Raw genomic sequence first — 21,876 nt, 5'->3', positions numbered from 1 at the left:
CTCTCCCTGGATGACTCAGGTCCCCGGGAGTCCTGGAGGAAGTGTGTCCCTGAGCGAGCACCAGGCCCGGGGATCCCTCAGGAAGGTAAGCGTTCCTCTGCACCACATTCAGACATTAGCTTCTGGGCTCTTAGAGCTGCTTGAGGTGGCTCGTTCGGGTGTCCTGACTGGCTCACGAGGCTCCCCTCAAAGAGAGGACTGAGCGTCCCTCTCCTCAGCGGCTGGGATCTGCACCCTGCAGGCCGCTGGAGGACTCTGAGGTCACTGGATCACCCAGTGAACCACCCAGCCTGCCTTGCTGGAGTTTCCAGCGTCCCAGAGTGTGCTCGGATCGATGATGACCCCCTCAGAATGCATTCCTTGGAAATATGAACAAAATGAGCGAGAACTCCGTACCGTCGTTCTCATCGGAACTGAGGTCCAGCACGTGGAGGGCCCCAGGGACAGTAGCCGTGAGGGACAGCTGCTCCTTGCTCACACTCCGGCACGCACCACCCAGCACGTCAGCTTTTAACCGCCTTCCATCTAGGGGTCCTTCACTTCACCACTAGAGTTGGGTGTCCATGAATCAAGGGTTCTTGGTTTGAATATCCAGTGTTTTTTGGTGTGATGGCCCTCTACCCATTCAGCTCTAGGAGTTGGAGAGTGTGGCGTTGGCCTACGCCGCATGAGCTCATGACGTAGGAGTGTGTTGGCCAGGCTCCTGCTTTGGGCGTAGACCCTGATGGCCTGTATTTTAGTGCCAAAGAGCCCGAGCTCCCGCGGCTCCTGATTAGATCCCTGGGCTTGGCAGGTAGCGATACCTGTTCTTGCCTTTAGCTTGATGAGGAATTTTGAGTTTCCCAAGGTGCTGGGGTGAATTATCAATTATTAGGCTTTATTGTTTCTGCTGGAAGCTCTTACTTGTTGTAGATTTGTGGAGGCCATTGAATCGCAGCTGGGATGGGCTACGCTCTGTTCTGTGCACTCGGGTGACCATTGCACTGGGCAGGAAGGCAGGACCGGCAAAAGGACAGGTGTGAGCATGGTTGCAAGGGCCTTGCCGGAACATCCTGTCCTTAATCGCTACAGGGTTTGCATTGGGGTCCCCAGACTTTCCCTCGGTCCTCATGGGGCTGCCAATGGCTGTGTCCCAGGGAAGGTTCAGGGCCACTGCTGATGGCGCCGTGACGGAGCGAGGTGGCTCTGTCCTCATCTCCAATCCAGAGTCATAGTCACTCAGTGGGTCTCCTGGGAGCGCCCTGAGGGGAGGTTCAGTGCCGATGCCAGCTGCTGTCCCTCCCGCTGTGCATCCGATTGTTTAGACATTGTTTTTCACTCTGCTCTTTTTCATCCCTGAGACTTTAAGGTCAAAGCACTTCTCCAGGGTGGTCTGATTTTCCTGACGCAGGCATCGTCCATCTTCTTCGGGTGGTTTAGACTGTATGGGGAAGCCTGTGCGCATGGCGGAGATGTGCTGGGATGTCAGGTTCGCTGCTAGTGACCCACCCCTTGGAGAAGGCCTGCGTCTTTTCACGTGGGCGATGGGTTTTATTTCCGTTCTCGTTCTTGTCTTCGAGAATGGAGTGTTTGAACTTCGTGAGGTCTTCTGTGGCGTTGTTCCCTGAAGAGTCACTCATGGGTTGCATCCCAAAATGCCAGCTCCTGTAGCTTTAACGTCATTTGTGGCTCTGCTCCCTGACACTTACTGCGCCATCCTTGGGGGTAGTGACTGAGGCTGCTCTTCTGGGGATGCACCTCGCCATCATGGGAGGCTCCTGCGGTCAAGGCGGCCGAGAGTTCGATGTCTCCGTGAAGGTCAGGGCCTTCGATCTCCCTGGATGCGGAAATCCCCAGTTCCCGGGGGGCATGTGCCCTCGTTTTGAACAGATGTTATCCCCGGTCTTGGTAGGTGAAGAAGAGCCTTTCCTGTCTGGTTACCTGCTGGCCCGCGTGGGGAGTCAGGCTTAGTTGGCTCGAAGCTTCACCTGGCCTGGACTCATATGGCCACTTATGACTAAGACAGGCCACTTCTGCCCTGTGCCATTGTTGCTGTTGTATCAAGTGTGCTTTACCTGTGACCGCTTGTGGGCACGTAATGCCCAAGTTGACATCACATCCACAGGCAGGAGGAGGGTGTACATCCCATCAGTGCGATGTGCTCAGAGGGAGCATCTGTGAAAGCAGGAAGCGCTTGGCTAATTTGGAAGAGTCTGGAGGTCAGAGTTTATGGTCTTTCTTTCGAAGCCCCCTGTCTTCTGTTGTTGGGCAGCAGGACGTGATTGTGCTGGGGATCTGGGTGTAAGGTGTGCTTGTTGGGGAGCAGAGTCCTCTGCGCAGGGCCACACGCACACACCCCTGCATCCCTGCCTGTCCTCCTGGTGTCACACTCACCTGCAGTCACTTCTAAGGGGTAGAGATGCATGACAGGCAGGTGCAGTGTTAACTCCCAGGGGACGGTTGGCAATGGCGCTTGCCTCGTCCCTTCGAATCTGGATATTTTTCTAAAATTTCTATGTGATTTCTCCACGCTTCCAGGTGGAATCGTCATGCAAGACTCACGGCCACCATGAAGAGACCCCCATTTGTTTATTGATGATGGGAGGTGCTCGGCATTCTGGGAAGAGAGTGTCCCTGGGGGAGCACCATGCCTGTGGGTCACTCAGGAAGGTAAGCATATTTTTTTCCCATGTCCTTTTGTTTGTTGGAGGAATTTGTAGATCTGACACAGGGAGCCTGTGCACGGGTCCTCAGCGGTATCGGGGGCTCTACTGTACGAGTAGATGGACTGTCCTGCCTGCTCAGTGGCTGGGATCTGGGTCCTCTAGGCCACTGTAGAACGCTGAGGTCACTGGCTCATTAGGCGGGTCACCTAGGTTGCCTTGCCTAAGTGTCCTGCGTCCCAGAACATGTTTGGATCAATGATGACCCCCTCACAATGCATTCCTTGGAAAAGCTAAACAAAATGAGTTAGAACTCCAACCGTCATCGTTCTCATTGGATCTGAGGTTCAGCACGTGGGGGGCCTAGGGCGCAGACAGGAGAGAGGGACAGCGGCCCCTCGGTCACAATCAATGCACGCTCCACGCAGACCTCAGCCTACAGAGCCTCTTGAATTACTGTTTGTGTTTTCATTGTGTCAGTGTCTGAGTACGTTGCTCAGATGTGCATATGACTTCTCTGCACCTCCCAGGTGGGGTGGCCGTGGAAGCTCGCCGTCAGCCGTGAAGAGATGACCTGCCTTTCCTCTGACGCCCAGAGGTGCTCGGGAGGCCTGGAGGGAGTGTGACCCTGGGTGAGCACTGTGCATGTGGATCCCTCAGGAAGGTGAGATTTCCTCTGCCCCGTGGTTTGCTTTTATATTTACCATTTAATAGACTCCCTAGAGTGGTGGCTTGTCCACGTGTCCCCAGTGGCACATCGGATTTGCTCCGAGAATGGAGCGACGGTCCCTCTTGCTTAGCGACTTGGATTTGTAGACTTCCTGCTCCTGGAGGGCTCTGAGGTCATTGGTTTACTCATTGGCCTGGCCACCCTGCCTTCCTGAATTTTCCTGCGTCCCAGAACGTGCTCAGATCGATGATGGCCCCCTCACAGTGCATTCCTTGGAAAAGCTGAACAAAATGAGTGAGAACTCCCACCGTCGTTCTCATCGGATCTGAGGTCCAGCACGTGGAGGCCCAGGGCAGGCAGGAGACAGGGACAGCGGCCCCATGGTCACACGCGTGCACGCCCCACCGAGCACATCAGCTTCGGAGAGCCTCCTCGGGACTGTTAGGGCTTTCATGTCTCCAGCTGGGTGGTTGTGATCAGTGGATTTTGGCGATGCCCCGTCATTGGGTCTCGTGAACTAGCACATTTTCTGCTCCTGACAGGGGTGCAGTGTGGCTGCGGCGCGGGCCCTTGGAGACCATGGCCTGGGTGTGTCCTGGCCAGGCTCTTGCTTCAGAAGTCGCCTGTGATGGGTGGTCTCTGTGGTAGAACCAAAGGGCAGAAGCTTCCCTGGTTTCTCTTTCGATCCCTGGGTGTGGCAGTCTGGAAACTTACACTTGTCTTAGGCTCTGCGAGGATCATGGAACCCCCACGGGACTGGGGGTGGTGACAGAGGGACACTCAGGCCATGTGCTGCAGTGGGCAGCTCCTCTGGTCAGTGCTTTGCCCAGTCCCCGTGCCAGCTGGCCAACCACGGACTGCACTGTGGCTGCAGCTCTGAAGCCAGGAAGCGGTGGTGGCTGCTGGCCTGGACAGGGACAGCAGGACACCAGGATGACAGGGCTCAGTCTGGTTCTGTGAGTGTCTCTAGCGTGTTCCATCCCCTGTTTTTCAACTGACATTATCGTCCTTAGATTTCAGGGATGTCAGGGTCTGTAAGGGTCATACGTAGGGTTCCTGTAGCGAAGGCGTCACGGTTTAGAACATGAGGCTGTGGCTTCTGACCTCTGTTCACTTAGCGTTTCCAGTGCGGAGTCGCCCCATTGAAGAGGGACACGTACCGTTGATTGCCTCTGGCCATCTCTAATTGTAGCCGTTTGGCCAACATCCCCCTTTTCCCTCTGTGCCTTGGCTGGGAGCATCCGGGCCACAGTGTTATTTCAGGACGTTGCCGTTTTCCTGGCCCCGGTCCGTCCCATTCTGATCAGAGGTGTGGCAGTCTGTGGGCGTGGCCAAGACCCAGAGCAACACGGGACCTGGCACACAGCTGTTGACAGATTTCTGCCTTGGAAAATGTCTACTTGTCCTTGTTCAGGGGAGGTATCATATTTAATCCTGCCTCGTGGCTTCGGGTTTGACACCCAGGGACTCTGCGAGGCCATGGGTGGTGTCTTTGTGCTGAGGGACAGAGGGGTCACAGTGAGTCCCATAGTGTCGAGCTTTTCAATGTCTCTGGGTCAGCATGCGGCCTAGTTGCAGTTGGGCGTTTGTTTGGAATCGTGGTAGGTGAAGACAACGAATCCTCCTCCAGTGTCCTGTTGTCTCACGGAGGCCATTTGGCTGAGGTAGCACAGCCAGCTGCCTGGCCAGATGTCCCTGGGCCCCTGGAGATGAGGACAGGCTGCTACTTCCCTGGAGGTGGATTGCCGATGGGAAGAGGCTTTTTGTCGGTGGCTTGTTCATTGCGGTGGCCCCTGTGATTCCCTCCAGGGCGGTTCAGCTGTGACAGTTTTGGGGCTCGGATGTCTAAGCGGACCTCACATCCATGGCCAGTAAGAGTTTGTACATAGAATCACAAGGCTGTTTGTGTTCAGAAGGGCTGGCTTTGACAAAGAGAGGGAGTCCTGGCCTATGTTAGCAGCAACATGAGTTTTCTTTTTCTCTTTGGATGTGTGGCCAGAGATCTCGGCACGGGGCTTGATTGTTCAAATAAGGACACACGCAACACATCTGCAGACTGACACACATGCATGGCATCACACCTGCCACAGTCATTCCTCAGGGACAGAAGTAGGTGCCATTCGGACGCAGGGTCCACTGAGGGGAAAAGGATGACGTGGGTTAATCCCCTGAGGACCTGGGTACATTACTCAAACGCACCTCTGGTTTCTGTCTGCTTCTCAGGTGGAGCTGATTGCAAGGGTCTTTCTCGGCCAAAAAAACGGAAGATCTCTCTCTCCCTGGGTGACAGAGGTTCATGGGAGTCTCAGAGGAGATGTGGCCCTGAGTGAGCATCATCCCTACAGACACGCGGGAAGGTACGTGTTTCCCTGCTCTAAGTTCAGCCAACTGTCCTCACGTTTCTTAGAGGTGCTCGAGGTGGCTCGTTGGGGTGTCCTGAATGGCTCATGGGGTTCCCCTCCAAGAGTGACTGCATGTCCTCTTCCTCAGTGGCTGGGATCTAACTCCTGCCGGCCGCTGGAGGACTCTTGACGTCACTGGATCATCCAGTGAACCGCCCAGCCTGCCTTGATAAATTATCCAGCGTATCAGAACGTGCTCGGATCGATGGTGACCCCCTCACAATGCATTCCTTGGAAATCTGAACAAAATGAGTGAGAACTCCAACCGTCGTCGTTCTCATCGGATCTGAGGTCCAGCACGGGGGGGCCCCGGACAGGCAGGAGACAGGGAGAGTGACCCCTCAGTGATACTCATGCGTGCACCACCCAGACCGTCAGCATTTTAGTGTGTTCTGAGGATCTGGGTCGTCGTCTTTCGCATCGAGTGTCCAGGAATCTAGTGTTCTGGTTTGAATGTCCAGTCTCTGCTGGCATGGTGGCCATCAAGCATTTCACTCCTTAGGAGTCAACAGAACATGGCCTTGGTCTAGGCCCAGTGAGCACATGGCGTGGATTTGCATTGACTTGGTTTCTGCCTCAGACATAGCCCGGAGGTCTGTGTTTTGTTGACCGGGAGCAGAATCGCACTGACCTTCTGATTCAAGCATCAGGCCCATCACATAACGATCTATTTCCTGCTCTTTGGCCTTTTGAGGAACATTGAGATTCCGAAGGTGTTGAGGGCCAATTGCCTATGTTAGGCCGTGGTGCCACCACCGCTGGAAGCTGCTATTTGTAATATACTTCAGTCCACGCCTGTGACGGCCAGCCACGGACTGTGCTGTGCTCTGAGGGCGGCGGTGAAGCTGTTGGTGTGGCTGATGGCCTGAACAGGAGTACTGGAGGGGTCGTGTCAGGGTGTGATTCCACAGCCTTCCACGAGCCGTGCTCTCTCTGTTTGTTGTGGCAACATTCATCAGCTTCCCAGGGCCTTCTCTTGGCCCTGACGGGCTTCCGTTGGTACCTGCCAGGGTGGAGTCAAGGCCCTTGTATGTGCCACCGTGGAAGGTCCACGTTATTCCCATGGCGACTGCATTTTCAGGGAGCGGAGCTCAGTGGTTCTGTTTTTGGCGCTGGTAGGGGGTCCAGCGGTGCAGCGCACAGGCCGCTCAGCCATCCCTGGGTCACGTAGCTTAGGGGAGCATTCTCTTTGTCCCCTGTGCCCTGTTGAAGTTCGGAGATGCTGAGGTCGAAGAACTTCTCCAGCCTGGCCTGGCTTTCCAGGAAGAGGTATCTTACTCCTTCCTCTGATGGGCTGGATTTTTTACTGGAGACCTGTGCGGATGGCAGAGCCTGGGAGTCCTGGGGTGTCAGGTGCACTCGCAGGGACTGACAGCTCCCTCAGAAAAGGCCCATTCTTTTTACGTGAAAGATGTGTTCTCTCTCAGTTTTTGTTCTTGTCGTTGTGAAGGGAGCATTTGAGCTTTGTGAAGTCCACTGTGGGATCACCTGCCAAGGGTGCGGGCACTGGTTACATCCAGGTTGTCGACTTACATAAAATCCAAATCTTCTCTGGCTGTGCTCCCTGACACTCACTGCACCATGTGGGGTGCAGTGATTAGGCCTCTTTTCTGCGGGCCGTGCCTTGTAGGCATGTGGACGCGCCTTCGGTCAAGACGGCCAAGTACTGGAACGTTTCAATGGAAGTCAGGGCCTTGAACTTCCTGGATGAGGATATGCCCAGGCCCTGGAAGGGCCTCTCTCTGCTTTCAGTCGGGTGTTCCCTGGGTCATGGTGGTGAAGAGGGGCCACTTCTGTCTCGTTACCACCTTCCCCATGAGGATAATTATCTGGCTTAGTGGCCTGAACTCATTTGTCCAGTGAAGACTAAGACAGGCCACGTCTGCCAGGTGCCATTGGTGCCGCCTGTAGGCAGGGGGGTGGTTTGTGTTTCCAGAGGTCACTGGGTTCTGTCCCCTGTGGTTTACCTGGGGCAGTTTGCAGAAACACAGGGTCCATGTTGACGTCACATCCAAGGTCAGGGGAATGTGTACCAAGAATCGCTGTGATGTGTTCAGGAGTGGCTGTGAGAGAGGGAGTCTGTGGACTCTATCAGACAGGCCTGGAGGTCAGAATTTGCAGCCCTTTGTTTGAAAACCCCATCTTTTTCTCTTGGGAGCAGAGTGTGAATCTAGGCAGCCGGGCCCAGGCTGTGCTTGTTCAGGAGGTGAGTCCTCTGTCAGGACCACGCACACACACCCCTGCATACCTGTCGGTCCCATGGCGTCACACGCAGCTGCAGTCACTCGTAAGGGACAGAGGTGCCCCACAGACAGGGGCAAGGCATACCTGGGAGAAAGGCCAGGAAGGGTCATGTTATCTGAAAATCTGGGGGAGTGTCTCAAATGTGCGTGTGATTTACATGTCCCAGGTGGAGGGGCCGTGCAAGGCTTGCAGTCAGCCATGGAGAGATGGCCTGCATTCTCTTCGATGACCAGAGCTGTGCAGAAGTCCTGGAAGGAGCGTGTCCCTGCGTGTGCCCCGTGCCCGTGGATCGCCGACGGAGGTAAGCTTTCCTCTGCCCCAAGTTTTACCAAATGCTTTAGGAATTTTAGACTTGCTAGAGTATCCTGGCACATGGGCTTTTTCCGAAAGAGTGATTAAAAGTTCCTCCTGCTCAGTGGCTGGGATTGGGTGCTCCAGGCCAATAAAAGATGCTGGGGTCACTGGCTCTCTGGATGAGCTGTCCAGGCTGCGTCACCCAAGTGACCTGCACCCCAGAGCATGTTCGGATCGATGACGACCCCCTCACACTGCATTCCTTGGAAAAGCTGAACAAAATGAGAGAACTCCAACCATTGTCGTTCTCATTGGATCTGAGGTCCAGCACGTGGAGGCCCAGGGCAGGCAGGAGTGAGGGACAGCGGCCCCTCGGTCACGCTCATACACACGCCACCCACAGTGTCAGCATCAGAGAGCCTCCTTCTGACCAGGTAGCTGCTTCACATGTAGCCGTTTGGGGTCTGCACATGGACCTGAGCAGCCGTAGCTCCCATGGCTTCTAATTGGAGCCGCTGGTCTTCCAAGTTGTGAGCTCCTTCTTGCTTTTCGACTGCATGAGGACACTTAAGCCACCCCGGGGCCGGAGCAGAGCTGCGGGATGATTAGGTCCTGCTGCTGCAGTTGGCCCTTCTCTGTTTTAAGTAGCCCCATTTTACACGCAAGGTGGCCAACCGTCTAAGTCCTGATTTCGTGGACTTAGGTCTGAAATCAGGACGCTGGTGGTGCCTGATGTTGTAGACAAGAGCCGAGGGCCATGCAGGGGGCACGGCGTGGTGTGGTTCTGTGGGTTTGGGGGGGATTTACTGCCTCATTTGTTGCAACCAAAGTCCTTGTCCTGTGGCTTGTGGACCTGTCGGGGTCTTGAGGGCAAGTTCTCAGAGTGACTACCCCATAGTGTCCCGTGTTCTTGCGCATGATGCCGTGGTTTCTCACCTTCGTTCAGTTACAGTTTCCATTCCAGAGGAGTGGTCAGTGGTTTTATTACTAGTGCTTTCTAAGAAGTCGACTGGCCCACAAGAGCCATCCAGTCCTTTCTGATTGGACTTGCCTGGCCAATATTCCCTTTGTCCCTTTGCCCCCTCAGCAGAGGACTTCCCAGGTCAAAGTGCCACTTTGGAGTGCTACCTTCTTGGCACTGACGTATCCCAGTTTGTTCAGTAGGGTTGACATTTGCCGTGGACGCCGGTGGTCATAGCAGACCCCCATCCATGAACAGATCCCTGCCGGGGGAGATGTTCACATACCCTTGTTTGGAGGAAGCTTCATTGTTAATTCTGTCTTTGTGTTTGATGCTCAAGGACTCTCCAAGGGTTTTGGTGGCATTTTTGTGCTGAGAGAGGGGTAGGGTCTCAGTGAGTCCCACAGAGTCAAGATTCACAATGTCTGTGGATCACATGTGGCCTAGTGTCATTGGGTTTTGTAGCGGGTCATGCTGGTGACCATCACAACGCCATCGTGGTTTCCTTTGTCTCACTGAGGGCATTTGTCTGAGCACAGAGAGGTGACTGGCCCGAACTTGCTTGGCCACCCAGAATTAGGACAGGCTCCTTTTGCCCTCTAGGCCGCATGCTGATTAATGGCGTCAGGGTTTGTGGCGGTGGCTTCATTGTTTCAGGATCACCTGTTTCCATCCGAGCAGTGCACTTGCGACAGTAGGTCCCAAATGACTAACGTGACTGCATATGCACAGTCGGGAGGAGCAGCGACATAGAGTCAATGTGGGGTTTTTTTGGGGTTTTTTTGTTTTGTTTTTTTTTTTTTTTTGGCCAAAAGAGTGGCTAAGGGAATGGAACATCTGGGTCTGTTGTAGCACCGGCAGGCAGTGAAAGTTTCCTATTTTTTATTTCATTTTATATTTATGAAATACGTCTTTATTATTCATTGGGATACGTGCGTCTGGTCAAGAATCAGTGCACGGGGCTCGCGTGGTCAGCCGAGGAGGCCTCTGCCCATGGACACATGCAGCATATTTGCAGACCGATCTACACGCATGGAATCATTGCCGTATGCTAGATCTCAGGGACAGAAATAGGTGACAGATGCAAGGCCTGAGTGGGGGAAGAGAGTGACATGAATTAATTCCCTGAGGTTCTGTGTACGTGTCTCAAACATGCATATGATTTCTGTCTACTTCTCAGGCGGAGCTGCAGTGCAAGGCTGTTCTCAGCCCAGAAACAAAGACCCCTCTCCCTGGATGACTGAGGTCCCCAGGAGTCCCAGAGGAGGCGTGGCCCTGAGTGACCGCCACCCCTGGGCATCTCTCAGGAAGGTAAGCGTTCCTCTGCTCCAAGTTCAGACATTGGCTTTCACAGTTTTGGAGCTACTAGGGGTGGTTAGTTCGGTTGTCCTGAATGGCACGTGGGGTGTTCCTCTAAGAGTGGATGGACTGTCCCTTTGCTCAGTGGCTGGGATCTGGGTGCTCCAGGCCACTGGTAGTCTCTGACGTTACTGCCCCACCCAGTGAGCCACCCAGCGAACCTGCTCAATAACCCAGGTGCTGAAATGTGCTCGGATCAGTGATGACCCCTTCAAAAATGCATTCTTTGGAAGCTGAACAAAATGAGCGAGAACTCCATACCGTCGTTCTCATCAGATCTGAGGTCCAGCGCGTGCAGGGCCCCAAGGACAGTTAGAGTGAGGGACAGCTGGCCCTTGGTCACATTCCCGCACACACCGCCCAGGACGTCAGCATTTGAGCACCTTCCCTCTGAGAGATCGTATCAGTGGCTTCGTCTGTGTCATTGGGTGTCAGTGAACAAAAAGTTGAAGTTTGAGTGCCCGGTCGTTGTTGGTATGCTGGCCGTGTAGGATTTCAGTCCTGGGAGCCAGAGTGTGGGGGTGGCCCGGTCGCCGTGAGCTCATGACGTGGATTTGTGTTGGCCAGGTTTTTGCTTCAGAATTACGCCCATGATGGTCTGGCTTTGGTGCCACTGAGCCAAGCTTCCCTGGCTTCCCTTCAGCGTCCGTCACCCTGCAGGTAGCGATAGCTGTCCTTGCCTTTTGACTTGGTGAGGAATTTTGAGTTCCCCGAGGTGTTGGTGGCCAATGGCAGATCAGTGCTACCGTTGGAAACTTTTATTTGTAGCAAATCCACATGCATGGAATGCAGCCAAGAGCTGCACGCTGTTGCATGTTGGGAGGTGAAGTCGCTGTGGGAGCTGAAGGCCTGGACAGGGAGGAGGGTCCCCTACAGGACACGTTGGATTGCGATTCCCTGGGTTTCCAGGGAAACTGCTGGCTCCCTCTGTCCCAAGAGCCACCCTCGGCTACCCAGGAGCTTCTCTTGGCCCTGAAGGGCTGCCCAGTGGTGCCGGCCAGCGAGGCATCGGGTCCCCTGCACAGGGCGCAGTGGCGGGTGCAGGCGGTTCACCTAGCGTCTCCCTATCAGAGGGGTGGCACCCAGGGATTCTGGTGTCAGCACCTTGAAGAGGTCGAGTCGCCCGTGCCAGCCAGCTCTCCTGCCCGCACCGCCTCTCTTTGTGCTGGGTGAACGTGATTTTTGACACTTAGCTCTGTCCAAGCCTGGAGGTGCTGAAGTCAAGATAGATCTTCAGGGCGATTGGGTTCTCCTGGCACTTTGTGTTTCTCACCTTCTTTAAGTGGGTTGGTTTTTTTTTTTCCTGGAAAGCTTGTGGACGTGGGAGAAACCTTGTTTTCTGGCATGTCGGGCACCACTTGGTGGAAAAGGCCTGTCTGTTTTCGCCTGGAATATGTGTTTATGTTTATTCTTGTTCTAGGCTTTGTGAATAGAGTTTCTGAACTTTCGGAGGTTGTTGGGCCCAAAGTTGAGGTTTCTTGTTGAATCCCAGGGTGTCGACTCATGCAAAATCAATGTGTTCTATGCCTGTTGCTCCCTGACCCTCACCACACCGTTGCTGGCTGTAGGATGGAGCTACTTTTCCAGAGCCTTCCCTTGTAGTCATGGGGATGCTCCTTTGGGCAAAGGCAGCCTAATGTGAGTTCCTTTTTATGAGGTTGGTGCCTTGAATGTCCCTGGAGGAGGAAATGCCTGGTCTCCGGGGGGCAAGTGCCCGTGTTTCAGTCATGTGTTACCCCCGGCCATGGGGGAAGAGAGGCCGTTCCTGTCTGGTTACCTGCTGGCCTGCATGGGAAGTTAGGCTTAGTGAGCTGGAAGCTTCACCTGGTCTCATCTCACTTGGCCACTTAAGGCTAAGACAGGCTCCTTTGGCTCTGGTGCCATTGCGGCCACCTAGATGTAGGTGGTTCTGTGTTTTGGACGTCGTTGGTTTAGTTCTAGTGCACTGATGTGTGACCGCCTGTGGGGACAGAGTGTGTAGGCTGACATCACATCCAAGGTCAGGAGACGGTGTATGTAGGATCAGTGTGGTTTGTTCGGGAAGAGCAGATGGGAAAGACGAATCTCTTGAATATGTTAGAAGGCTTGTGGCATCCCTGTTTGCACCCGTTCTTTGAAGACCCCGACTTCCATTGTTGGGAAGCAGGGCATTTTTCTCAGGGTCGGGGCCCAGGCCGTGCTTGTTCAGGAGCTGGGTCCTCTGTCAGGACCACATGCACACAGCCCTGCATACCCACCTACTGCAGGGTGTCACGTGTGCCTGCTGTCACGCCTGAGGCACAGAAGCACATGACTGGCAGGTGCAAGTCTTACCTGGGGGAATGGTTGGCATGGACCTTGTTACCTGAGAACTTGGGTACACTACTCAAATGTGCATGTGATTCTTCTACACTTCCCAGGTGGAGGTGTCATGAAAGGCTTGCTGTCTGCCTAGAAGAGACCACCTGCCTTTGTAATGGATGGGTGGGTGCACGCAGGAGTCCCAGAAGCAGCATTGGCCTTGCTCTACATTATGCCTGCGAGTCACTCAGAAGGTAAGCATTTCTTTGCCCCAAGTTAAGCCATTGGCATTAACATTTCATCAACCTGCTGTTGGCAGCCTGTCCCTGCGTATCCAGTGGCATGTGGGGATGTTGTCCAAGAGGGGATTGATGAGGGCCTGTCCCCTTTGCTCAGTGGCTTGGATCCAGATGCTTCAAGTCACTCCAAGACTCACTACAAGACTAGGTGAGCCATGCAGCGAGCCTTGCTAACACGCCCTGTGTCCCCGAGCGTGCTCGGATCGATGATGACCCCCTCACACTGCATTCCTTGGAAAAGCTGAACAAAATGAGTGAGAACTCCAACCGTCGTCGTTCTCATCGGATCTGAGGTCCAGCACGTGGGGGGCCCAGGGCAGACAGGGGCGAGGGACAGCGGCCCCGTGGTCACACGCATGCACGCTCCACACAGGACATGAGCGTTTCAGAACCTGCAGTCTCTCTGTTGTATTTTCATTGTGTTAGGTTCTGAGTATGTTGCTCAGATGTGCATGTGATTTCTCTGCACCTCCCAGGTGGGGTGGCCGTGGAAGCTCGCCGTCAGCCATGAAGAGACGACCTGCCTTTGCTCTGATGCCCAGAGGCGCTTGGGAGTCCTGGAGGGAGTGTATCCCTGGGTGAGCACCACACACGTGGATCCCTGAGGAAGGTGAGATTTCCTCTGCCCCGTGTTTGCCTGTCTACTTACTATTTAATAGACTTCCTAGAATGGTGGCTCGTCCACGTGTCCCAATGGCATGTCAGGATTTATTCCGAAAATGGAGTGACTGTCCCTCTTGGTCAGTGACTCGGATTTCATGCTTCATGCTCCTGGATTGCGGAGGTCATTGGTTTACCCAGTGGCCTGTCCATTCTGCCTTCCCGAATTTTCCTGTGTCCCCGAATGTGCTTGGATCGATGATGACCCCCTCACAGTGCATTCCTTGGAAAAGCTGAACAAAATGAGTGAGAACTCCAACCGTCGACGTTCTCATCGGATCTGAGGTCCAGCACGTGGAGGGCCCAGGGCAGGGGTGAGGGACAGCGGCCCCTCGGTCACACTCACGCACGCTCCCCCCAGCATGGCAGCATTTCAGCATGTTCTGTCTGAGAGTCAGTAGCTTCACCTCCATCGCTGGGTGTGCACGAGTTAAAGTTCTGGTTTGAACACCCAGTCTTTGTTGGCATGGTGGACCTCTAGCCATTTAGTCCTAGGAGTCAGCGAGTGTGGTTTTGGTCTAGGCCCTGTGAGCGCATGGCGTGAATCTGTGTTGACCAGGTGTTCAGAGGCAGCCACTGAAGGCCTGTTGTTCAGTGACCAAGAGCAGAAGCTCCCATGGCTTCTGATTAGAGCTGTAGGCCCATCACATAGCAATACCTGTTGGTACCTTCTGAGTTGGTGAGCAATTTTGAGATCCGCTGGTTGTTGGGGCACTTTGCAGATACTAGGCCCTGGTGCTGCAGGTGTAGAACCGTCTCTGTAGCGCTGTCATTTAGTCCACATGCATGGTCACATCTGTGGCTGGTGCTGCGGTCCAGGCGCGGAGGGGCGGACTCCTTGTGGAGCGTCGCCGGGGGAGGACAGAGCGTGATTCCATGGGCTTCCATTGGACTTACTGTCTCTGTTTGTTTCAAGAGCGATCACCTGCTTCCCAGGGACGTCTGGGGCCCTGACTGGGCTGCCAGTTGGCATGTCCAGGGAAGGATTGAGGGCCCTTGTATGTGTCTCTGTGGAAGGTACATGTTGGTCACTTTGTGTCTCCATTTCTAGGAGTGACGGCCAGCGGTTCTGGTTTTGGAGCCTTGAGGGAGACCTGGTGGCCCATGCCAGCCGCTGGCCAGTGTGCTTCCTCTTGCTTAGGGAACATTCCTGTGGACCTTTTTCCACAATGAGGCCCAGCGGCGCTTAGGTCAGAGCAGTCCCCAGGTGGCCCAGTGTGGCCAGCCCAGGTGGCTCGCAGCTGCCATCCTGACAATTCTCAGGGAAAGTGGGCGTGTTGAGTCTTGTTATATAGGCTGCATCCCCAGGGACTGAGCAGTCCTGTGTGAACGGTCTGTGTCTTTTAATGCTGACTGTGTTTTATTTCAGTTATTTTGTGTATGTGTGTGAGAGAGAACGGAACATTGGAGTTTCTTGAGGTTTTCTGGAATAAGCTGCCAGGGGTGGGTCGCCTGTGGAATCCAGGCTGTCGACTCGCGAAAACTCCAAGTCTTCTTGGCTGCCTTCCCCCCACTCATGGTTCCCTAGTGAGGGTAGTGCCCGGGGCTCCATTCCCTGGCCCTTGTACTGCAGACGTGAGGCGGCGTTTGTGGTCAAGGAAGATGAGTGTTTTGGTGTTTCCGTGGAGGCCGGGGCCTTGAACTCCCTGGATGAGGAAATGCCTGGTCCCTGGAGGGGCCCGTGTCCTAGTTTTGGTTGGGTGTTACCCTGGGTCATGGTGAGAAGGAACCATTTTTGTCTGATACCCTACTGCTTCGTGTGGATAGTGAGACTTAATAAGCTCAAAGCTTGTCCTAACCTGAACTCCTTTGGCCACGTAGAATTAACAGTCTTTGTGCACCAGGATAGCATTGCTATGACCAGCATGTGGGTGGTTTTGTAGTTTCCGAGGCCGCTTGTTTCTTTCAGGGCAGCTTCCTGGAAAAGGTGTCCATAGTGACGTCGCATCCAGAGCGATAGAGGGTGCGCACCAGAGAGTGTGACATGTACAGAAGAGGCCCATGGGAAAGGTGGAGTCTGCGGGCTAGTTTAGAAACCTCTAGAGGTCAAGAGTTTTCTCTTGTTTTTTGAAGACCCCATCTTCCATTTTGGGAAGCAGGGCGTGGTTTTCAGTATCTGGGCCCAGGCCGTGCTTGTTCAGGAGCTGTGTCCTCTGTCAGGACGCACGCACACACCCCTGCATACGTGCCCACCTCATGGTGTCACACACGCCCGCAGCCACTCCTAAGGGACAGAGCTGCATGACAGACAGAGCTAAGGCGTACCTGGGGGGAAGGTTGGCAGGGATCTTGTTACCTGAGAACCTGGGTGAGTGTCTCAAATGCGCATGTATCTCTCTACACTTCTCAGGTGGAGGGTTACTGTCAGCCATGGAGAGATGACCTGCCTTTCCTTTGATGGCCGGAGCTGTGCGGGTGTCCTCGAGGGAGTGTGGCCCTGGGTGTGCTCTGTGCCCGTGGATCGCTGAGGAACGTAATGCGTCTGCACGTGGCCTCAGTGAAATTCGGGTTTTTCAGCAAGAGTGCATGGACTGTTCCTCTTGCTCAGTGGCTGGGATCTGGATGCTCCAGGCTGCTGGAAGACAGTGTGGTCATTAGCTCACTGGGTGACCCACCCAGGCTGCTGTACCCAAACGTCTTGAGTCCAAGAGCAAGCTCGGATTGAAGATGACCCCCTCAAAAATGCAATCCTTGGAAGCTGAACAAAATGAGTGAGAACTCCAATCGTCATTCTCATCGGATCTGAGGTTCAGCACATTTGCTTAGGGTTTCTTGAGCAAGCAGGCCAGACAGAGGGACAGCTTCCCTTCGGTCATACTCATGCACGATCCCCTCAGGGCCTCAGCGATTCAGTGTGCTCTGTCTGAGGGTCAGTGGCTTCCCCTCTGTCGTTGGGTGTCCAGGAATTGGAAGTTCTGATTCGAACGCCCAGTTTTTGTTGGCTGTTGGTCCTCCCGCAAACCAGTCCCTATGGGTTGGAGGTGTGGTGGTGTTCTAGGCCAGGAGAGCTCATGACATGGATCTGTGTTGACCATGTTCCCTCTTCACACGTAGCCCATAGTAGCCTGTGATTTGGTGGCCCAGTGGAGACCAAAGCCCTCATGGCTTCTAATTAGAGCCCCAGGCCCGCCAGGGAGCGATACCTGTTCTTGCCTTTTGCCCTGTTGAAGGATTTTGAGTTCCCCACGGTGTTGGGGGCAAATTGCTGTTAGTGGGCCCTGGTGCGTCCATCGGAAGATCCGACCGGGAACACTGTCCCCCAGCCCACATGTGTGGTGAGCAGCCTCGGACGGCGCCGTGTTCCAGGCTGAGGTGCAGACCTCGTGGGGGCCGATGGCCTGGGCGGGAAGGGAAGGCTGCGGGGAGGGTGAGTCTCAGAGTGACCCCGTAGGCCCCTGTGGGACGCACCGTGTCTGGGTTTCCCAGTGGCAGTCCTGTGCTTCCTCTCCACTTCTCCAGGACCAGGTGGGGCAGCCGATGGGTACCTGTGGGTAGTTCCAGGGCTCTAGTGTGTGGTCCTCTGGTGTTTGCTCGTTGTCCACTTGGCATCTCCATTTCAGACAGTGGGGGTGTCACCTGTTTGCCTCTTAGTGCCTTCGGGGCGTCCTGTGTCCCATGCCATCTGTCCGGCCCACCCGGGGTCAGATTGCTTAGGTGGACACTGTCTTTGACCCTTCACTCCATAGTTCTAAGGTCAAAATTGTTCTCCCAGCTGGTCCGGCTTTCCTGGCGCAGGTGTCTCGTACCTTTGTCCCATGGGTCATGGTTTCCCGGAAGCCAGTGGACATGGTTGGAACCGTGAGGGTTGGCGTGGCCAGTGCCCTGCCCAGGACTGAGGACGCCTGGTGGAGGGCGCCTCCTCTTTAAACTGGTGTCCTTGTCTTGGTGAACAGAGTCTTGGAGCTCTGTGAGGTTCTCTGTGGTATTTCCTGCCCAGGGTGCGGTCATTCGTTGAATCCCGGGTTGTCGACTCAGGCAAAATAGAAATCTTCTATGGCTGGGCTCCCCGGGGCGCGGCGCACCCTAGTAGGGGTAGTGACTGCAGTTACTTTTCTGGGGGAATTTCTTTTAGGCATGAGGATGCTTCCTCAGTCAAGGCAGCTGAGTTTTGGGATATTTCCCTGGAGGTCAGGACCTTGACTCTCCATGGATGGGGATGCTCCCAGTCGCTGGGAGGGGCACGAGGCCCTGGTTTCAGTTCACTGTTACCCCGGGTCATGGTGTGTGAGTAGGAACCGTTCGTGAGTCTCCCCAGTGGCCCGTGAGGACGGTTAATCTTACTCAGCTCAAAGACTCGTGAGGCTGGAGTCGTTTAGTTCTGCCTCAGATTAAAGTGGGACACTTCTGCCTATAGCCAGGGTGCCACTGGTGCTACCTTTTGGGGCCTTTTGTGACTTCAGTGGTTGCTGGTGTCTTGTCAAGTGCAGCTTACCTATGACAGCTTGTTGGGACACAGAGTGGAAGGTGACATCACAGCCACAGTGAGGAAGAGGTGTATGTGGAGCTGGTGCAGTTGTTTTCAGCAGGAGAGGCTGTGAGAGAAGGCGTCTCTCAATGTTTTAGAAGGTGCACAAGGTCAGAATTTGCAGCTTTTATTTTGAGGCCATGTCCACCTTTTTAGGGTGCAGGGCGTGAAGTTAGGGACCCGGGCCCAGGCGCTGCTTGTTCAGAAGCCAAGTCCTCTGTCAGGACCACACGCACACACCCCTGCTTACCTGCCTACCACATGGTGTCACACAGGCCTGCAGCCACTCCTCAGGGACAGAGGTGCGTGACAGAGGGGCAAGGCATACCTGGGGGAAACATTGGCAGGGATCCTGTTACCTGAGAATCTGGGTGAGGATCTCAAATGTGCATGTATCTCTCTACACTTCCCAGGTGGAGGGGCTGTGCCAGGCTCGCTGTCAGCTCTGAAGAGACAACCTGCCCTTTGGTGACGGGAGGTGCTTAGGCATCCTGGAGGGAGTGGGACCCTGGGTGCACCAGGCGTGTGGATCCCTCAGGAAGGTAAGGTTCCCTCTGTTGTAGTTTGTGGCCATCACTTTAGATGTAATAGCCCTGCTAGAGATATCCTGTGCATGTGTGCCCCGTGGTTTCCCTCCAGGAGTGGATGGGCTGTCCCTCTTGCTCAGGGGCCTGGACCTTCATTCTCCACTGCGGTGGGGGCCTCAGATCTTGGGCTCACCCAGTGATGGCCCAGCCTGCCCTGGTCAGTTCCACAGCGCCCCAGAGCGTGCTCGGATCGATGATGACCCCCTCACAGTGCATTCCTTGGAAAAGCTGAACAAAATGAGTGAGAACTCCAACCGTCGTCGTTCTCATCGGATCTGAGGTCCAGCACGTGGGGGGCCCAGGGCAGACAGGGGCGAGGGACAGCGGCCCCGTGGTCACACGCATGCACGCTCCACGCAGGACATGAGCGTTTCAGAACCTGCAGTCACTCTGTTGTATTTTCATTGTGTTAGTTTCTGAGTGTGTTGCTCAGATGTGCATGTTGTGACTTCTCTACACTTCCCAGGTGGGGTGGCCGTGGAAGCTTGCCGTCAGCCATGAAGAGACGACCTGCCTTTGCTCTGATGACCAGAGGCGCTCGGGAGTCCTGGAGGGAGTGTGTCCATGGGTGAGCACCGTGCAGGTGGATCCCTCAGGAAGGTGAGATTTCCTCTGCCCCAAGTTTTGTTCTTCTATTTACTATTTAATAGCCCCTCTAGAGTGGTGGCTTGTCCATACATCCCTGTGGCATTCCAGAATTTGCTCCACGCAGGGCCTCAGCGTTAGGGAACCTCCTGTCTTAATTTCATTACTTCCATTGCGTTGGTTGAATGCATGGCTTTTTCATTTTGACGAGCATATTTTCTAAATTTATAATCTAAGCGTTCAGGATGGTGGGCGCCCAGTGGACACATGGTGTGGATACATCTCAACCACATTTCGTGGTTTCAAAGTAGGCATTGGAGGTCCTTTTTCTCAGAGTCGAAAATCAGAATTCCTCTTGGTTTCTGACTAGAGCCTCAGGCCCAGCACGTTGAGAACCTGTTGTCACCTCTTATCTTGCCGAGGCAGATTGACTGCAGTTGAGCTGGCGGTGGGGACATGGGGAGTAGCTGGCAGGTCACGGGGCTCCGTTCCTCAGTCAGTCCACATGCATGGTGGCCACCATTGACTCTGCTCTGGCCTTCACGCTGAAGTGAAAGTGCTCCGCTGGCCGAGCCCCGGGACAAGACAGGAAGTGGGGCAGGCGGCAGGCTGGTCCCGTGAGCTCCCCTCGGATGCGCTGTCTCGCGTTGTTTCCACAGAGCTCATTGGCCTACAGCGAAGCCTTTGCTCCTGGCTTCTGTTGCCGATCTGTGCCTGTCCCAGAAGGCTTCCCGGCTGTGTGAACGGCTCGGTGCCAGCTGCCCGTGGCTGCTCAGAGTTGCCCCTCCTGGGCAGTGTCGCCCCCCAGTGCCTTTCCTATTGTCTTGAAGAGGTTTACAGTCCCGAGACCACCCCCACTGTCTTTGATTCATGGCCTCTGAGCTCAGAATTTTTAAGATCAAGGTGGTAACTCAGGAGTGTTCGGTTCTCCTGGTCCTGGCGGCTCCCGTTTTGTTCAGAGATGTTGAGACGGATTATGGGAAGGGCCTGGATGAGGGGGGGACTGGGAGCGGTGTGACCCCTGGTTCAGTGCCGCGGGTAGAGGTCCGCCTTGGAAAACACCCCCATTTCCTCGTGTGGGAGGCGTATCCTGTTTCCATTCTTCCTTTGGTCTTTACGGGTAAAGTGCTTGAGTTCTGTTCATGCCACATGGAAACCGTTGGTGGCCAGCCTCCCAGTCGGTCACCACAGCGCACGTGGATGTAGCTTGGGAGGCTGCCTGTTGGCCGACAGTCCGTGCGGAACGTGAGGATGCCACTTCGGACATGGCAGCCCAGTGTTTAAACTTTTTATCAGAGCTCAGCGCCTTGAATTGCATTGGTTTAGACGCACGCTGCTTGGATGGGAATGTGCCCCAACTGCGGCTGGTATGACTCTTTGTCGCGATCGATGAATGCGCCATTTCTCCTCTGGCGTCTTGCTGGCCCACCCAGCCCCTTCAGGATTAGTTAGCAGGAGCAGTCGCCTGGCCTGGACTCATGGCAACTTGGCATTTAAGATGGGCTGCCACTGCCCTGTCGCCGGTGTGTGTCCCCATGTTGCCAACCTTTCTGTTGGTGGTTACCTTGTTGGGTTGGTTGCAAGTTTTCCATCAAGTGCAGTTGACCTCCGAAAGCTCGCAGGGCCCCGGTGTACAAGCTGACATCACATTTATGGCCAAGAAGAAGGTGCACCAAGAGTTAGTGGTGGGCCAGGTTCAGGAGTGAGTGTAAGAGATGGAGTTCATGGACTGTTTCAGCAGCACCTAGGGCTCAAAGTTCATATATTGTCTTTTGAAGGTCTGCCCCCATTGGGTGGCCGTGATTGAAGTAGAGATTTGTGCAGACGGCATGCGTGTTCATTTGCTGAGGCCTCTGGACACAAGCATGCCTGCGCACGTACCTCCATGCCTACCTGCCCTCCCGGAGCCACACACGCCTGCAGTCACCCCTGAGGGACAGAGAAGCACGACAGGCAGATGCAAGGCTTCCCTGGGGAATGTTTGGGCTGCATCTCATTACCTTAGAACCTGGGCACAGTTCTTAACTCTGCATGTGATTTCTCTCTGCTTCCCAGGTGAAGCTGCGGGTGAACATACGCCAGAGAGGACTGTTCTGCCAACTCCGGGACGCTCGCTGCTGGGAGGGGCCCTCGGAGTCCAGGGGTGCAGGGTCTTTGGGATGTTGGTGGATCCCTGGGGAAGGTAAGCAGCACTTTTTCGCCAAAGGCAGCCAGATATCTTGTAGGGCCTTGTTCTACGCGGGAGGCCCAAGTTTCCCTCCCTTTCTCCTGCACAGTTAGCGGAGGGCGTGGGCTCTTCCTCCTGCCCAGTGGGCTGGCCCTGGACGCGCTAGGTGACTGGCAGTTCCGGGCTCATTGCCTGTGTCAGGGCGGAGCCTGCAGCTTTGCACAGCCCGTGTCTGAATATGTGCTTTTGGAATTGAGGGTG

At 54.8% G+C, this 21,876-nt stretch overlaps 10 non-coding genes across 10 annotated transcripts; all 10 read left to right on the top strand.

The window, feature by feature from the left end:
• The first annotated feature begins 328 nt into the window (after nucleotides 1-328).
• On the top strand, nucleotides 329-422 carry LOC129061349 (small nucleolar RNA SNORD116). The gene has a single exon (XR_008528178.1). It is a non-coding gene; the product is annotated as a small nucleolar RNA SNORD116 (small nucleolar RNA).
• Nucleotides 423-2,894: 2,472 nt separating this feature from the next.
• Nucleotides 2,895-2,991, top strand: LOC129061306 (small nucleolar RNA SNORD116). Its single transcript, XR_008528137.1, has one exon. It is a non-coding gene; the product is annotated as a small nucleolar RNA SNORD116 (small nucleolar RNA).
• Nucleotides 2,992-3,552: 561 nt separating this feature from the next.
• LOC129061298 (small nucleolar RNA SNORD116) lies at nucleotides 3,553-3,646 on the top strand. Its single transcript, XR_008528130.1, has one exon. It is a non-coding gene; the product is annotated as a small nucleolar RNA SNORD116 (small nucleolar RNA).
• Nucleotides 3,647-5,913: 2,267 nt separating this feature from the next.
• On the top strand, nucleotides 5,914-6,009 carry LOC129061359 (small nucleolar RNA SNORD116). The gene has a single exon (XR_008528188.1). It is a non-coding gene; the product is annotated as a small nucleolar RNA SNORD116 (small nucleolar RNA).
• A 2,474-nt stretch (nucleotides 6,010-8,483) lies between these two features.
• On the top strand, nucleotides 8,484-8,578 carry LOC129061304 (small nucleolar RNA SNORD116). The gene has a single exon (XR_008528136.1). It is a non-coding gene; the product is annotated as a small nucleolar RNA SNORD116 (small nucleolar RNA).
• Nucleotides 8,579-10,765: 2,187 nt separating this feature from the next.
• LOC129061300 (small nucleolar RNA SNORD116) lies at nucleotides 10,766-10,859 on the top strand. The gene has a single exon (XR_008528132.1). It is a non-coding gene; the product is annotated as a small nucleolar RNA SNORD116 (small nucleolar RNA).
• A 2,492-nt stretch (nucleotides 10,860-13,351) lies between these two features.
• On the top strand, nucleotides 13,352-13,448 carry LOC129061354 (small nucleolar RNA SNORD116). Its single transcript, XR_008528183.1, has one exon. It is a non-coding gene; the product is annotated as a small nucleolar RNA SNORD116 (small nucleolar RNA).
• Nucleotides 13,449-14,003: 555 nt separating this feature from the next.
• LOC129061297 (small nucleolar RNA SNORD116) lies at nucleotides 14,004-14,100 on the top strand. Its single transcript, XR_008528129.1, has one exon. It is a non-coding gene; the product is annotated as a small nucleolar RNA SNORD116 (small nucleolar RNA).
• A 2,369-nt stretch (nucleotides 14,101-16,469) lies between these two features.
• On the top strand, nucleotides 16,470-16,562 carry LOC129061303 (small nucleolar RNA SNORD116). Its single transcript, XR_008528135.1, has one exon. It is a non-coding gene; the product is annotated as a small nucleolar RNA SNORD116 (small nucleolar RNA).
• Nucleotides 16,563-19,050: 2,488 nt separating this feature from the next.
• On the top strand, nucleotides 19,051-19,147 carry LOC129061358 (small nucleolar RNA SNORD116). Its single transcript, XR_008528187.1, has one exon. It is a non-coding gene; the product is annotated as a small nucleolar RNA SNORD116 (small nucleolar RNA).
• The last annotated feature ends 2,729 nt before the right edge of the window (nucleotides 19,148-21,876 follow it).

Source organism: Pteronotus mesoamericanus, unplaced genomic scaffold (genome assembly GCF_021234165.1).
Source record: "Pteronotus mesoamericanus isolate MK-2021 breed Mesoamerican mustached bat unplaced genomic scaffold, CSHL_Meso_final scaffold_582, whole genome shotgun sequence".
NCBI classification, from domain to species: domain Eukaryota; kingdom Metazoa; phylum Chordata; class Mammalia; order Chiroptera; family Mormoopidae; genus Pteronotus; species Pteronotus mesoamericanus.
The sequence above is the reverse complement of the archived record's forward strand: the minus strand, read 5'-3'. Positions and strand labels throughout refer to the sequence as shown.